We start from the raw sequence: 15,024 nt of genomic DNA on the forward strand, positions 1-15,024 counted from the left end.
TTGCATGAAATTTGCAGTAAGTACAGAAGAGTGTCTCAGAATGAATAAAATAACGCTCATGCTATGTAGATATTACATGACAAATATGCACTGCACTTTAAAGGTGAACCATGATTAAATAAAGGTAAGTCTCTTAAAATGTGGAATGTCCGTTTACGGGTTCCACTATTTGAGCATTATATCTTCTTATATGTGTATGGCTACAGGTAGAGCGAATGTCGCGATGTTTTTATTTACGTGCAAGGTTATGAATAGGCACGAATAATTCCACATAATACCTCTTATCAATGTGTACGTCATAACAATGTGCGTAAAGTGTACAATTAGTTGCCGTAAGGTCCCATATCTAATCAGGTATGCGAGAGATTGAAGAAAGATTTGAATGCAGTACTTAACCCAAAATAAACAGTATTGAGTATGACATTAGATGATTGTTTTATTATAATTCGTGTTCCGTTATTGTGCAATTTGTCCTTAATTGATTAAACAATTTGATAGAGTCCCAGATTTGGTCGACTTTTCATCGTGCAATTATTATATTTTATGATTGGAAATCGTTAGTACCGCTCTTCTCATATCACTACTACTACTACTACTACTACTACTACTACTACTTCTACTACTACTACTACTACTACTACTACTACTACTACTACTATTCGCACCTAACTAGATCTAAATCACTCAGCTTGAAACAACGTTGAATGTTAGTCGTGACGTCGATAAACCTTATTTCAACCAATATACAACTATACATGGATGTCTACATTCTTCTTGGTTGATACTCGACGTTGAATCAACGTTGATGTTTGGTTTAAGTCGAAATACATTTTTTAACTGATAGATTAATAAATTCATATTTGCAAACACTTTGATTGTGTATATAATGATATTAAGCAGTCTGTCAACAACGAATATACATTAGCGTGTTAATTACCATTTAAATGTTGTGTAAATGCATCTGATCAAATTTGACAATTTATGCTTTGCTATGCAATGTTATGTTATGGTTTGGTATGGTATGAGTCTTATGTTTTGTTATGTTGTGTTGATTGCTTATTGATTTTTCATCCTTTTTTTGGCGGGAGTGTCGCAAAATGCGATTAATTATACATTGGGTGTGGATGCTGGATCTGATATCTGATATTGTTCGAGAGAGAGAGAGAGAAAGAGAGAGGGAGTATTGGTTTGTTTAAGATTAAATGTGCTCTGTTGCAAGAGGGATGACATTTTCGGCTTTGCTTAACAGCTTTTTATGTTGTGTATGTTGATAAGTGTGGGTCTGTTTGGTGAGTGTGGACACATTTGCAGCTTAATAACGTGTCTGGAAAGAGTTAAGTAAGTTAGAATTTAGGCTTTAAATTAGAAACATCGAAACATCTTTCATTGTGGAATATAGTTGTAATAAGACCAGCAATTAGTGAACAATAGTTGCTTTTTGACCAGCAATATTGAAAATAACTAAATACATGTATTAAGTGTAAAAGTAAAAAGTGCTTATTTTGGAATAATATGAAACTTGTGATAAAATAAAAATAGAATACAACCTCAAATATTAATTAAGTGTTGTGTTAGTAATGAACTCAATGCAGTGATTACATTGTATACAGTCCTAACAGTTATTCTAAAAGAACAATTGGGAAACCTTGCTACATTGAATGGAAATAAATGAAAATTGAACCAAATATCGACGTTAAGTCAACGTTGAATCAACGTTTTTTTTAACGTTGAAACAACGTTGATTCAACGTTGATATCGACGTTGATTTTAGGTTGATGCTTAAACGTTGTCTCATCTTTCAAAATCAAATATAAATCCAACCAATTTTCAACGTTCAATCTGACGTTGATTCAACGTTGAATCAACGTTACTGTGTCTGCTGGGTGCACCTATTAAAACATGTCAAAGCCTTCAAAATCTCTGGAGCTTACGGGGGGCTTTGCCCCCTGGACCCCCAAAACTATTAATTATGCTTTTTTGGCATAATAAGAAGGTACTTTGATGAAAGTAAATAAGGCGTGACATGCTCGAGAAGTGGCTTTAAAATCGTGAAGCTTCCGGGGGGCTTCGTTCCCCTGGACTCCCAAAACTATAAACGTTGCATTTTGTTGGCATTTTAAGAAGGTACTTTGATGAAAGTATATAAGGCGTGACATGCTCGATAAGTGGTTGTCAAAGCCTTCAAAATCATTAAAACCGTAAAGCTTCCGGGGGGGGGGGGGGGTTGGGCTTCGCCCCCTGGACTCCCTAAACGATAAACTATGCACTTGAAAGTATACAAGGCGTGACATGCTCGAGAAATAATTGTCAAAGCCTTCAAAATCACTAAAATCGTGGAGCTTACGGGGGGCTTCGCCTTCCTGGACCCCCTAGCAGGGCTTTGAGCCCACCAGGGTCCCTAGCGGCCCACTGGACCCCCAGCAAATCTTTCAATATCCCGCCCTCACTAACCAGAAATCCTTGAACCGGCCCTGTCTACTTCTACTACTACTACTACAAAGTACTAGTATCATCTTCTCCGACGTCGTCGTATTCTTCTTCTTCATTTTCCTCTCATGTGTTATCATCGTAAGCAACATCATCATTATCATCATCGTAATTATCATAATAGTACTAATTATAATTTCCTATTATAATACTTGTCATAGAAATAATGTTTTTTTTAATTCGGTAATTAAAAAACAAACATTATTTATTTGTAGGACAATAACGCTAAATAGGATTGTAATTAGTATTATTATGATAATTACGATAATGCAACTAATAATGATCACAAATTTGAAATAATATCCGTTAGCAGTATATTTTTAATGTGAAATAAGTACATCTTGAGTAAAGAGATTTTCATTGATTGAATCATCTTTTCGCAGGCATATACACTCGTGGGAAATTTTACAATAGGCCTGTTTTGTTTAATAAAGACAAACTTTCCTTTAAATGCCAACGATTGAGAATAACAAACATGATTATTATGAATATGAGAAAGGCATATCACAATTCCCTTTCTTTCAATGTGTTAAAAAAGTTACTCATTACCATACACAAGTTTTGACCGAATTTTAAATCAAAATGGACCGAGCTCTGTGAAAAGGGGGTTTAATGCATTTGCGTTTTAGTGTTTTTCCGCCTCAACTAGATTTTTGCGAAGAAGAGACATTACTAAAACAGAAAATAGCATATAATATCGGAAAGTGTCGTCCTTGTTTAGCCTGTGCGGACTGCATAGGCTAATCTGTGACGACACTTTACGCACATGCAGTAAACACACATAGCACTGCCCATATATATGTTGTTGTACGTATTCGTGTGCTTGCTCTGATGAAGCAACTTTGTCTTGAATAATTCGCAAAGTTAGCCACAACTTATGTTTAGTATTGCTGTTTAAATTTTCTCAACTGCTAGAGTCGCTCTGGTGGGTAATATATAGAGAATAATGTGTATCGGCTTGATCTTTACGTAACATATGAGATGCGGCTTAGAATAAGAAGACGGCGATGATTGCTGTTTTCTGTTTATCATACACCTACGTCCCTATTTTAAAAGAAACACAAATAAAACATGCTGCAACGTTGCAGTTTTAGCGAGAATTAATATGATGTTTGATGTGTTTTGTGTTAATAATAACACAAATTATATTAAAGAAAGTTAACTTACATAAATCCGTTATAAATATCAATACCACTCATTTTTTATAAATTCAAACTGTGTATAAACCTAATTAAATTGTGTGTTCATTTAAGAATTTTCCACCAAATAAATGAAGAATACATAGTTACTCGTTTAGGTTATTTTATTGAAAATTCCAACAGCTTAAAACTGAAACACGCATCCTCTGTTACATAATGGTATACAGTCGCAATCCAAATTTGTTATAATGCAGTTTGACCTGAATGCATAGTTGTTTGCATGTGTTTCAAGAAGCGGTCTAGTTAGCTCACTGAGTAGTGCAAGTTGTTTACAGCGGGGTTGTCATCTTCAACATATTAAATACTGCTAAATACTGATTTCACTCAGGAAATGGCCTCGAAATGGTTGCAATGAGCTTAAGAAATCAATCCATTTGACCTTAGATACATGAGCCTCGCTATGGAAAAATCCAGGTTGTCCCAGAGTAAGGCATATATACATATAGGTTAAACTGAACTATGCAGATATCTCTGGATGATAGTAAGGCCTATATACATATAGGTTAAACTGAACTATGCAGAGATCTCTGGATCATAGTAAGGCCTTTATACATATAGAATAAACTGAACTATGCGGATATCTCTGGATCATAGTAAGGCCTATATACATATAGAATAAACTGAACTATGCGGATATCTCTGGATCATAGTAAGGCCTATATACATATAGGTTAAACTGAACTATGCAGAGATCTCTGGATTAGAAGCATATGCCATTAATCAGTCAACCTTACAAAGAAAGAGCCCTGCGCTACAATAATACAGATAGAGTCCCGCGCTACAATACTACAGAAAGTGACCCAATATACCATACTACCGAAAGGCCCCTGCGCTATAATACTAAATTGAGATTTCCGTCACAATGATTAATACAGAATATCGCACTATAGTACTTTATAAAGAGCTCTGAGCTACTTTTCGATAGAAATAATTCGGCGCTTTAATACTATAAAAAGCGTTTCATACTTCAACTCTCTATAAATATTCCCGTACTACGATTTTAAAGAAAGCATTCCGCACTACAATTCTTAATCCATTTATGCCTAGCGTCTAGAAAAAAGGCCATGACAATCAGCGTAGACCCAGATGAGACGCCGCATGATACGGCGTCTCATCTGGGTCTACGCTTATTGCTTAAAGGCAGTTATGTAAGAAATATTATAAATATAGAAATAAACATACTAGACACGCCTAATTTTGGAAATAAATCGATCCAATTTAGAAGGATGGGAGAGTCCATTAGGCATAAATCGGTTAAGATGGAGCTTTACGCTTCAATACAACAGAAATAGCTCCCTCCACGCCACAATACTTTAGAAAGAAAGAATATAGACGCTACAATACTACAGAGAGAATCCAGCGCTATCATACTATAGAAAGAGCCCCGCGCTAAACTACTATAGAATGAACCCCGTACTAGAATACTACAGAGAAGGACGCTAAGCTCAATTGCTTTAAAACATACTCCGCGCTACAATACTACACGAAGGGTCCCGCACTTACATAGTATAGAAAAATCCCCGTGCTACAATATTATAGAAATAGTCCAGCGCTACAATACTATACAAAGAGCCACGCACTAAACAATTAAAGAAAGATCACCGCGCTACAATACTATACAAAACGCATCGAGCTACAATACGATAGAAAGAGTCCCGCAATACAAAACTATAGCAAAAGCCCCGCGAAGCAATATTATTGAAAGGGCTCCGAGCTGCAATACTACAGATAAGGTACAGTGCTTAATACTGCACACACAGTCAGGTGCTACAATACAATAGAACAATTCCCGCGCTACAATATTATAGAAAGAGCCGCCCCCTACACTAATATAGAAAGAGCCCCGCGTGAAAACACAACAGAGAGTACCCTGCACTACAATATTACAGAAAGTAGAGCTCTACAATCCTACATAATGAGCCCAACGAGCCCAATGAGCAAAGACAAAAAAGTGCCCCGAGCCGATTGTGACGAATATATTTCGTACATATGTTCTTTTGATAACAAAGCATTCGTCTTTTTATTAGGATCGGATTTAGTGTTCGTGTGTCGTTTGAATAGATATCGTTGCAGGAAAGTAAAATGATCCGAAAAATTAAATATAGATTCAAATCGTACATGTATGGTAATGGTATACATGCTGGCGAATTCGACTGTACAGACATTTGAAGATTTCGGAATTCAATATCTGGCTTATTTCGATTTTTCGTCACTTGTTCTTCTTAACTTTGATTTTAATTTATATTGAAATATATGTATAATAAGTTTTTTTACACATTTCATATAAAGTCATAAATATTTGACAAAATCGTGCATACATGCTTTAATAAAATGTTTACAGTGAAACACGAACAAGTTACTATATTTAAACTAAAACATAACATCAACATACGTTTTATTACCGGAATACTCGAATCAACCTTTGGGGCGTGGTGCCTATTGCGGTTATTCTGGATTACCTGCCCCTGACACTTAAGTGTTGGGTCAGGCACACATGAATAATTGCGGAAGTCAGTGTGCTCTTTCAAATGGACACTTAATTTATTTTCTGAAAATCATAAGTGATTCGGAAAAAAAAATGATGGATAGATACCTATAACTAAACCTTAACAAAAGCTAAAAGGTTTTTCACGTACTCAAAACTGTAATATTTGTACGATAATTAATACATACGTAGTGCGCCGCCATTTTCCACGGTTGCCTGAAGTACTGAAGTATTAGTACGACGGGAACCAGAATAATTGCGGCTGGGATTACACAGAGTTAGAAACCAATCTCCACGCAGAGTTGGCGTTCCTTGCTCTCACATACAACTCTGCGAAAGGCTCAGCACGCCATTTTGTCTATAAAATAGCTAAAACCAAACAAACGCATTCAATGTATATTTGATTGGATATTTAAGATCGCATGCATTAAATTAAAAAAATATGACTTTTAAATGTACGATAAATCGTGCAAAAACTTGCGAGTTTTAATGCATCTCTTTGGAACTATTTTATTGCCCATTTACGCAGATGGAATCATTTCACGCACTTTACAAATGTCAACAATTTAACATGATGTTTATTGAGTGACCGTCTTTCCCTTCAAGGGGGTACCCCTCATGGGTTTGAACTTGTTCATTGAGAAGAATAAATGACTGGTGCTACATGTATCAGAATGCATGGCAGATTGCAGACTGAGTTACGTTGAGATATGCCCGAAGATGCATTTGTTTTATAAGCCTGCATTCCGAACTAAATATGTGTTTATGTGTGCGTGTGTATTTCAAATGTTGGTACGTCTATGATAACTAAATATTGTTTTTAAATGACCAAATTTTCTGAAAGCTGTTGTGGTATTTTTTTGTATATAATCGTAGAAAAAATAAATACTACTATATTGCTATGGGAAACCATATCGCGGTATGCATTTGTTTCAAACTGACAGTAATTACTACTGAAAGTAGCTTTGTGTCTACATATGTAATGTCGTGAGTTGTATTTATATCTTGTGATTTGATATATTGTAAGATGAAGTATCTATAATTTCAAAAAATGTATTATTGGTGTTGTGTATGTATATGCATAAATTGACCACCAGTCGAGATTGTATTATTATGATCGCAGCAAATTTGTCAATAGCATTCTTGTGTTCTGCCTGAGAATAAAACTGATATTGTATTCTGCATTTTTGTCGGAAGCGTATTGAACACATTCTTGTTGCAATTATGAATACAAATATTTGCATTTTTGTAGTATGCTGCCTCGTTAATTATTTATGTCACTATTACATGTATATAACATTGCACAGATATAAACAACGTGTTTGTTGCTATCGCTTTTGATTAAATTGTGAAATGTATCTTGTATATGTGTTACAAAATTAAGTAATATCGAGTCCATATTGTGTTTATTCACATAATGAATAATTGTATCGACTTATTGATGGCGTTTATGCCACTTTCGGAAATTACATCCTGATATCATTTTGTCCCTGTGTATGTATACCATACATTTAAAAATGCAGTTATGTTGATATTTCATTGATGTGTTAAATGACACTTTTTAATGACTTATGTCGCCCTGATGTTATTTGTTCATAATGCTTATAATGATTACATACGTTTTTGTTGTTGCATTGTATGTACAAGTTGTGTTACTGAATTGGTGATGTTAATATTGGTTGATGAAGTTTTGCTATTGTTGAAAGTGGTTGTGTTTGCGGATGTGTTTTATGTAGCGCTGGTGGAAATAGCGCTATTGGTTATGTCTATGCCGATACTGCTGATGCTATTACTTATAGTAATACAATTTTCGAGTTAAAATTGCGTCGTCATTTCCTTGTGTGAAATCATTTCGCTTTGTGCATTGATATTTTTAGCGAACTTGTTTGTTTTTTCCGATGCAAAGGTAGTATTTCGCCTGTTTATTAAAACTCAAACTTAACCAGTTTATTATAACAACAAGTGTGCAATAAGCATACAACTCTTTTGCTAAACTGTGCATTTGAATTATTCGGAACCATCAGGTTTGTTTGTACTTGTGCAATAATGACGTTCTGGCGTAAAGTGTCATTCTGGCTTGACCTAACTTTATTTATAAAATCTGAAATATATGTTTTGCGTATTTTTTCTTTTGTTTTAAAATCAGATTTCGTGCTTTTTCCGCTAACTTTTTGCCTATTTGCAAGTTATCACGCCTCACTTAAAATGGTCGTTGTTGCGAGTCATGCATTTTTATAATCGCACGTCTAATCATTATATTAATTTATTACCTTTTTTTATACTTTAGTGATACGCCGGAATTTGGTGGGTGCATTTTCTGTTTGTATGTTTATTCATTAATGTAAATGCGTTGTTTTTTTGCAAATTTGCGTAAAATTCATTACTAGGTTGACTATCAAAATTATATTGCATTCGATATATATTACATTTATTTAAACCAAAATTATAGCCAACGGTTAGCTTGATGTTCAGTTGTATACAAACTGCAAAATTGTTGATTTACTTGAATGTTTATCTATTATCTTTATCAGGGTGCAGTATCAAGGGGTTCACAGGGGTTTTTACGAGGGCTGAACATAATAAAAAGACACCGTTAATAAGTGTATTTTTGCAAATCTCTTAAAGTATTATAATATGTTTGCAAAAATCTTAAGTGCATATAATACAGTTGTTCGTGCAGGTTTTTGTCGAAATCTTTAGACATAAGAATACGTTACTGAATACGTCTAAAATCGGTGCCAACATTTAACGTTGCGTGCAGCATATAACCGTGTATATGAATGTTGAACACATCGACTTTTTGGCCATCACCACATGCTTATTGAATAAAGTAATTCTGATGATTTTCATATTGTCATAAGCCGCATAAAAACTGTCGTTTATGCAATAGTTAATATTCTTCAGAAAAATTGCTGTAAACAGTTATTTGAACAAAGCACCACTTGCCGGTGTGTTCACATCCATTAACATCCATTTGTGAACACCATAAAGTCGCGTGATCCTGCATCCAGAGTATTGTTTGCTTGTTAAGCCGAGTGTTCTTTTATAGAGAACCACTGACCAAGCCCATTCACCAATTATGTATACCTATACATATTTATATTTTTGTTATCCCTTTAATTATCTTTTAAACCTGTATCCGGTTAATTTGTCCCGATTGTCACATAAACAGTATCTTTTTCTTTTACATTAAAACATGTATAATTTAAGGTTCATAACAAAACAATTCATAATCTAAATTTAAAAAAAAACACAACATCACATGGATGCAGCTGGTTTCAGTCAAATCTCTGCGCGGGGGTTGGGTGTTGTAGTTGTCAGTATAATAAACTCATACCTAACAATTTTATTTGGCTTCACTGTTTTGTATATATTTAATATGTATTGATGTCCCTTTGAATGCCCTGTCCTGCAATAAATCATATTCCATTATATTGACCTATATGGTTCATTTGGACAGTTTGTGGATATCGCAAAAGCATAGAAAGCAAAACACTACAATCAATCTCATTTATAATGCTATACTTATTCGTTTATATCATATTTATCCTAGTGTTTTCAATTATTCATCAACGAACGCCATCGAAGTTTGTGACATGTTTAAATAGGTAATGTGTTAATGTTCTTACTTTTTAGTTGACTTGATAACATATATGCCGAAATAACATCAATTAAGCAATGTCTTTCTACTAAGCCAAGTCATACAACCGCGGAAAAATAATATATTACATTTCATTTGAGATCATACAGCAGTTCACCAAAGCAAGTTGAGTGTGCTAAATGTGTATTAATAGAAAATTCATGTAGCGTGAACAAACGATGAGGAATTGTGAATTATAATTAGTTAATTGGCATTTACAACAAATCAACCTATATTTAATGACACATTTCACGGTTAACTGTACACTAATAATTTAGCCTTCACGGAAACACTCACGAAGTGGTCGACGATTGGTATACGTGATTTAAATCACGCATAAGTATTCATTACGGGTATACTTTATTTATACGATATAAACCGAAAATATTTCATTATGTCAAAGTCAAACAAACCATAAATCGTGCTAACTCGGCCTATCCCGGCAAGCTGCGTTAAGATACTAATCTAAGTCGGACGGGGTGATAAAAGTGAACGAGCAGGTGACGAAGGCACAAGGTCCAACAGTACGCCCCTCTTGAAAGTGCGCATAAGTACTCTGGCTATTGACGTGTTTTTGTCGGCTGAATAATAACAGGTAATTACTATTTCACTTCTTGCCTGCTGTTGAATAGATTGTTGTTTGATGTATAATAAGATAATATTATTGTTATTGTGTCATCAAAAAAACTTCATTACCGGAGTTAGGGTTAAAATTAATATTTGATGCGCAATTTAAAGGCAGATACAACGCAAATGCTAATTAATGTTTAATGTAACGTTAATGAGTCTGAAAAGGCCTAACAACGAGTTCTTAGGACCTATTCAATGTTTGGACAACGGAAATAACCTTAACCAAACGATTAAATGATGTTCTTTTTACACATCGATTTCTGACTGATGCGTTCTTTCTGAAAAATAAAAAGCGTCAAGCATTGCGTGACATATGAAGATTAATTCAACGTGTTGAAATTATTATAAAGAAATGCTCGTCCAAGTTATTATTAGTTAATTCGTAAAACATCATGCAGAATATGTATACAAAAGCGATAAGCAACCATTCCGGAAAGTCAATTGAATTGGCGATATAACTTGCAATTTAACAATAAAGTAAGTATTATCAAACAAAACATACCAAATAAACGTTTTCGTAAACCCCCGTACTAGTTTGTTTGAGAGCCTGCCATCACCGTCAATTATTTTAACCGTTCACTGATAGTACATCTGACAATACCAATACTCCACCTTGTATGTTTTATGGCGAATCTCATATGGTTACGGACGCAAATATATGCAACGATTACTTGTGTACAACATATTAAGCTGTTATTTTTAAACACCGATAACCTCACTTTGCGTTAAAGATCAAAACTAGTTTAAGTGAAACTTATATCGCCGAAAAAGACGATGCTGATTTTGTTTACAGTGTATTTGTAAAAAAACGTCAATTGCCTCAAATGAATATTTCACAAAATGCTACGCATTTGCAACACTTTTTAACACCTACCATTCAGTGAATATTGCGATGCCAAACTTTACAAAATTATAGACCTCTGTATTTCATTAGTTGAGCAGGTAATGTGTTTGAGCCTGCTTATACAATACATATTTGTATAAGAAGTTAGATACGGACATCATGCTTAAAAGGCTTACAATCTAAGGAATAATGAAGGTGAAATTTTATAATTGCCACGTGCAATTCAAAATCGATTGTATATAATTATGTCATCATCTCCTACCCAGTTGTGCACGTTTCGTCATAAACAAATCCGGTGCACAGACTAACCTTAGGGGTACAAATTAAAAATTAGTTTTGAACGCTTCGTCATCGGCGTATATGGTGTTCACGATAATCTTTTGTTAACGCATAGTAATCTACTAGCCTATTGTGCATACTTACCTGTTGTGAATGCTTTATCATGTACTAACCTGTTGTACACGCTTACCTGTTGTTCTCGCTTCATTATCTACTAACGTTGTGTATGCTGTATCATTAAATAAACTGTTGAGCACATGTTTTCTAACATTAAGTGCAGGATTCATCACCTTCTAACCTTTGTGCTCGCCTCATCATCTACTTACATGTTGTGAACGCTCCATCATCTACTAAAATGCCGTGAACGCTTCATCATCTACTAACCTGTTGGGAACGCATCATCATCTACTAACCTGTTGTGAACGCTTCATCATCTACTAGCCTGTTGGGAACGCTTCATCATCTACTAACCTGTTGTGAACGCTTCATCATCTACTAACCTGTTGTGAACGCTTCATTATCTACTAGCCTGTTGGGAACGCTTCATCATCTACTAAAATGCCGTGAACGCTTCATCATCTACTAACCTGTTGGGAACGCATCATCATCTACTAACCTGTTGGGAACGCATCATCATCTACTAACCTGTTGGGAACGCTTCATCATCTACTAACCTGTTGTGAACGCTTCATCATCTACTAGCCTGTTGTGAACGCTTCATCATCTACTAACCTGTTGTGAACGCTTCATCATCTACTAGCCTGATGTGAACGCTTCATCATCTACTAGCCTGTTGTGAACGCTTCATCATCTACTAACCTGTTGTGAACGCTTCATCATCTACTAGCCTGTTGGGAACGCTTCATCATCTACTAAAATGCCGTGAACGCTTCATCAGCAACTAACCTGTTGGGAACGCATCATCATCTACTAACCTGTTGTGAACGCATCATCATCTACTAAAATGCCGTGAACGCCCAATCATCTACCAGCCTGTTGGGAACGCATCATCATCTACTAACCTGTTGTGAACGCTTCATCATCTACTAGTCTGATGTGAACGCATCATCATCTACTAACCTGCTGTGAACGCATCATCATCTACTAACCTGTTGTGAACGCTTCATTATCTACTAACCTGTTGGGAACGCTTCATCATCTACTAACCTGTTGTGAACGCTTCATCATCTACTAGCCTGTTGGGAACGCTTCATCATCTACTAACCCAGTGTGTTCGCTTCATCATCTACTAATCCAGTGTGTTCGCTTCATAATCTACTAGCCTGATGTGAACGCTTCATCATCTACTAATCCAGTGTGTTCGCTTCATCATCTTATAGCCTGTTGTTAACGCTTCATCATCAAACAACCGATTGTTGACGCTTCGTACATGTAATCTACATATCCGTTTAGTATGCTTCATCACACACGAACCTGTTGTGAACCACTCGTCATTTCCGTACATGTTGTACACGCCTCGTCATCTAATACCCTATTGTGTACGATTCATCATCTACTAACCTATTGTGGAAGCTTCATAATATACTAGTCTGTTTTGTCCATGTAATCATCTACTAACCTGGTGTAAACGCTTTATCAAATGATATCATATTGACTACGCTTAATCATCTACTAATCTATTGTGAAAGCATCATCATCTACATACATGTTTTGTCCACTTTTCATCGTCTACTAATCTGCTGTGCACTCTTCACTGTCTACTTACTGGTTATGCACGCTTCATCATATACTTTCCTGTTGTGCACGCTTCATAATTTACTAACATGTTTTGAACGACTTATCATCTACTTACATGTTGTGAACGCTTCTTAAAGGGGCCTATTCACAGTTTTTGGCATGTTTTGAAATAAGTCATTGGGAAAATAGTCATTAAATGCTTTATATTGATAAATGTAAACATTGAATCTTAAAAGTTCCAGTACAAAAATCAAGAATAAAATTTAAAATAGGAAAAAAAGTAGCCACAGCTGGACTCGAACCAGTGACCACCGGAGTCCAGGAGTAACCTGGAGTAAAAACGCATTAGCCCGCTCGGCTAATCTGCCAGGCATTCTTGGATAAAGTATTTTATGCACTATATCAGCAATCTTCGTAGTTTCACAAAATTTAACGACAACAACAGAATACTACAAATTTAATCGTTTCTCGTTGCAACGCTTTATAATTTGTAGGTTTTTAAATCGTCAAAAGGTGCATATATTGGCTAAATTAGACCATGGTAAATGTTCAGTATGACTGTTTCTCCACAAATATCATAACTAAAACGAAGATTTGTGAATCTGAAACAACTTTTTTCAATTTGGACAATTTACCAAATCGTGAAAAGATCACTTTAATCAACCAATAGTTGTGAATGCTTCATTACTACTTTCATGTTGTACGCGATTCATCATCTTCTAAGTACTTGTGAACGCTTCATTATCAACTAACAAGTTGTTTACGCCTCATCATCTACAAACCTGATGTGCACGCTTTGTCATATACTTACATTTTATGAACGCTTCATTATATAAAACCTGTTGTGAACACTTTATTATCTCCTTACATGGTCTTTCTACGTAGTTCGGTCGAGTTTATAATGTTGATTTACTCTACACTATCAAGTCCAAGGGGTATTTTAACCAAACAATGATAAACACGGGTCCCGTATGGAAGGTCCCGTGTCTGTACGAAAACAACGCCGAACTCTACCGCCATTAGAAGTTAAGTGTCTCCAGACATACTAGTTCATATACACGATTAATTTGGAATGCATAAAATCAATCAATTATAAATCTGATAAAAAAACGCATGTCTCGCGTGTCAAGTTTATGTATGACTACATGCGAGCTAAAGGTATTTAATGGATACTTACATATATATATATATGTATAACTGCTTATATGGATTAGTGTCGTACATATAGGTATTTGAACATAAACTTGAACAAGTAATAAACCACATTTGTGGTTATGACAATCTAATCAATTTCTTTGTGAAGCGGCATTGTCCAGATAGACTTATAATGTATGTGGGTCTTTTAAAATTATCTCATGAAACACATGACAGGCTAATTCGTTAATGATGATAAGTTTGATTCGGATGAAGTCACATAAAATAACATTGCGTAATCACCGTTACATGACTTCTGGTATACACAGTATTGAAAACGGTGTATCACACATTGGTCATCTATGATCGCTGTGGTTATTTTATTGGCCAAAGAATGGTAACGTCGATAAATATGTTAATTTTTCATTGATTGTGTATGACTCGTATTTTTTTATAAGGAATAAGTGACCAACCGTTTTATCTCATCTCTGATCGCGGTCGCGGTTATTTATGCTAGTGTCATTTAATCTGCCGATATTGCCTGGAAATTAAACTTATCATTAGTAAAACTACTTGTGCTGTTTGCTTTCATTAGGTGTCGTGAGCATCGAAAATCTCCGGGCGATAT

General features: G+C 35.2%; 2 protein-coding genes across 4 annotated transcripts in view; both read left to right on the forward strand.

The window, feature by feature from the left end:
- The window catches only part of LOC127867043 (uncharacterized), a 210,057-nt gene that overhangs the window by 25,527 nt on the left and 169,506 nt on the right, over positions 1-15,024 (forward strand). The window lies entirely within an intron of this gene.
- Positions 10,295-15,024, forward strand: part of LOC127867042 (uncharacterized) — a 502,500-nt gene continuing 497,770 nt past the window's right edge. Inside the window, exon 1 of the mRNA XM_052407965.1 lies at positions 10,295-10,406. The gene's annotated coding sequence lies outside the window, so the exon portion shown is untranslated. The remainder of the gene's footprint in view (positions 10,407-15,024) is intronic.

This window comes from Dreissena polymorpha, chromosome 2 (genome assembly GCF_020536995.1).
Source record: "Dreissena polymorpha isolate Duluth1 chromosome 2, UMN_Dpol_1.0, whole genome shotgun sequence".
Classification (NCBI taxonomy): domain Eukaryota; kingdom Metazoa; phylum Mollusca; class Bivalvia; order Myida; family Dreissenidae; genus Dreissena; species Dreissena polymorpha.